Here is a 3,645-nt window from a genome sequence, read left to right as displayed (position 1 = left end):
GATGGACAAATATCTCTATTGGTATGAGGCCTTTTGGGGTAAAGCCCAAAAACAAATCCATGGGGGCTTAGGCCCAAAGTGGACAATATCATACCATTGTGGAGATATGTGGTGTCCAGAGTCCTTACATGCATAATTATTTATTTTTTTATAATTCAATGGCTTGATTATTCACCTAACCATGTGTCACTCTCTCATCAAGGGTCACCCAAAATTATTTACCTAACTTTTTATTTAAAACTAATATTTTCCTCACCTCAACAAGATTCCTATTTCTTCTCCTAGTTGTCTCTTTATTCCCCCCTTTTATTCCTTAATTTGTGTTCATTACTTGAAGTCAATTAATAAGTCAAGATTTTATCCCCAATCTACTCCCTAATTTAACTCAGGTTATCTCTTAGATGGATATTCTTATGTTGGTTGTTGCCACATGGAGGTTCTCTACATTTCTCTAAATTTAATTTATTATTCTTATTTTAATTCACCTTCCTCTTTTCTTAATTAGGTTTTATTAGTTTAGGATTAATCTTTATCCTTACAATTATGTCCATCTTTAACTTTTAACCTAATTAAACCACATAATCTACCTAGTATTTTCCAACATGGGAAGGGTAGAGTTTTTAAGGTACTCTATTTTATTTCTTCCCATGATCCTCCTTATTCCAAGTTTTATTTTTTATTTAATTACCTTGGTTTCTAACATCATTTACCCTTGATGTAAATTTACCTAGTTTTTATTCCTTGCTTATATTTATTATTTAATTTATTTTTTATGATTCCAAGGGTGCCAAGTTTGGTCGTGCCCTTCGAGAACTTCCCTTGAAGTTCCAAGGGTGCCACACCTAATAGTTTATTTGTGATGCCAAGGGTACCAAGTTGGTTGTGCCCTTCAAGAAATTCCCCTGAAGTTCCAAGGGTGTCACACCACTTTCCCTTCAAGCATTCAGTGACTACGAGGGGAAAGTATAGGTGCAACATCATAGACCACTATCATCTCTTACGTTGCCTACTATAATGAGACTAATGGTGTAAGGGATCAAGGAATCCACCTTGATGCGCGGCCCCCGGTAAAATCCTCATGAGCGACCCAACTTTGGGACCTGCCCTCATGGCATCGTGATCTTCAAGGCGAAGGTGTTTCAACCCTTCCAGCCCAAGTCATGGCAGGAGTGCTAGTGGATGAGATCAAGGACACTGTTCCACCCCTCCCATGAAGTTCCATCCACCTGTACAACCCCATCACTCATATGTGAGTCATTCGGTCAAGCAACTAATCTGTTCCAGGTGTCATCAAATTGTTATATGCGAGTGCCTCTGATGGTTTCCTGTCATAGTCAATAATCCTCAGTAACAAGGTTTCTCAGCATTAGTCATTGTCATAATAGAATCATTAAAAACTCCTAGTCATTCACATCATTGTCCATTGTAAGCTTGAAATAATGAAAGTAGGTAACATAGGGGACACATCCATCATGGTTATCATCATTAAACATCAATGGAAACATACATATTCATTAAGCTATCAACATCATAACATCAATAGAAATATACTTATCCATCAAATTTATCATCATCATGCTTTTAGTAGAGATCATACATATCCTTTACTGCCCTCATCATCATAAATTCAAATAGAGATCAAACTTAACTATTTAAATGTTACAATCATCATAATACCGATAAATAAGATACATAACCATTCATTCTATCATAATATCCCTAGAAAGCATACATAAACATCAAAACCATGAATATCTCAATCACTAATAACAGTGTCATGTGCCCAGATCCTCAACCTGAGGTCCTCAAAGAATAATGTGTGGGCCTTATGGCTAAATAAATTTTAGTGTCATATCACTGTCAATCAACTAGAGCGGGCACTACATTCATCACCACATATATAATCCAACAACAATCTAGAATCCATCTCAATACACAACCAAAGATTAAGCACCACAAAAGAAAAAGCACTGCACCGAATTGTAGAAGAAGTACTTCAATTCCACCAAGGACAAATTCAAATCTTATTTTAATCAAATTCGTAAAAATGCGAATCTAACCCACCACACATACAAGGGAAGAATAAATCAAACAAATACAAAATAAAATGTGTTGTCGACTACAAGTTTCCAACCAATATACAAAGTTTCCAACTTTCCAACATGTGCCACAAAGCAAGCCACCAATGGATTTCACTTTGAGCTAGAAAGAGTACAACAAAGAAGAAAATATAATTAAATCAGATTATAATGGTATTTCGCATTGCTGAAATCAACGAAAGTGTAAGGTATATCTAAGTGCATAATTGGGTATTTCACATTTTGAAAATCAATGGCAATATTTTTTTAATTCTTTATTCGGAGCAGGTAATAAAATTGATTTTCACTGGTTACAACCACCTACAACATTTTGCAGTGCCAACCGTTAAATATTTATAGCTCATGAAGATAGTCAAAACTCTTCCAACCTTAAATAGAAAATGAAAAAACACGCGATGATAACATGAACATACTATTATCATTTGCAACCCAAGTATAGAAAGAAGCTTGTAAATATGAAAAGAAACTCTAAGGTTCATTCCTTGTTCTGCGTAACCTTTGCAACCTATGATTTCCCATCTCCATGTCCACCACAACATCCCCTAGAATGATGATGCTTACTTTTTGACTTCATTTTCAACTATTTGTGCATGTCATAGGGATCCTCGCCATTCACATAGTACTTAGCCTCGATATCATTGATTTTAGAGTCCAGTGTATGGGTATACAAATGGAATGCTACTCGGTTGCTCTTGTTGAAAAGGAGAGAAATATACCCAACCTAAGAACCTCATGCAAAATCTTATGGGCCGCTGTCATGAGCTTCATTATGAGGCCCAGTTTCCTGTGCATGCACAACAAGGCCAAATAATTTATATGGCAATGGAATTCTACAGACTCCTCATTAGTTTTCGCGAGAACATAACCCATAATATTCTTATTGTAATCCTCAACCACATAGAGAAGTCGTAGCCATGAGAGAATATGGTAGAGATAATACTTCATTTGGTAATTCTTTGGCAGACACATCAGATTACATGTTTGCATGGAAAGCAAGTCTTCCATAGTAGCTTGGTGAATGTAAACCATGGCTGCATCTGAGAGTGTTTAAACCATAGAATATACCAGACTACTTAAACCCTCCCTATTACTTGCCCTTTATTGTCTACTCTTCAAATTATGTGGGCTTTATTCTAAATCTTTGAATGAGTGGAAATATGATCAAACTTATTCTCCTAGAATTTTGTTTCCATTCGCCCTACGAGGCTCTTGAGGCCCACGTTAAGTCTCCAGATGAGGAAGTAGGGAATATTCATAAATCTGAGGTAGAAACAACATCCAAAGTAAGCACTTTCTTTGATAAATGGCAAGTTCAGTATGTGGAAGGTGGGATCTCAAAGCCAAATCTTGATCTTGCGGATAACAAACAGGGTTCAAGTGAATGTTTCAGAATGTGCCTTTCATAAAAGTAAATCTTCTTCCTCTTCTCTGCTTAGCTTCTCCTTGGATATTTTTGACAAATATGTTTTGATCACAAGACATTCAAACACTAAAATATAGGGTTAACCTCTCATTTGAATTTATATTTGTGTCAGGAGATGGGATA

At 36.0% G+C, this 3,645-nt stretch overlaps 1 pseudogene; it reads right to left on the bottom strand.

The window, feature by feature from the left end:
* Nucleotides 1–2,574: 2,574 nt before the first annotated feature.
* On the bottom strand, nucleotides 2,575–3,128 carry LOC149187340 (N-terminal acetyltransferase A complex catalytic subunit NAA10 pseudogene; annotated as a pseudogene).
* Nucleotides 3,129–3,645: the final 517 nt, after the last annotated feature.

Source organism: Pinus tabuliformis, chromosome 3_1 (assembly GCF_031772625.1).
Source record: "Pinus tabuliformis cultivar Carrire ecotype Pingquan chromosome 3_1, CPIR1, whole genome shotgun sequence".
Classification (NCBI taxonomy): domain Eukaryota; kingdom Viridiplantae; phylum Streptophyta; class Pinopsida; order Pinales; family Pinaceae; genus Pinus; species Pinus tabuliformis.
The sequence above is the reverse complement of the archived record's forward strand: the minus strand, read 5'-3'. Positions and strand labels throughout refer to the sequence as shown.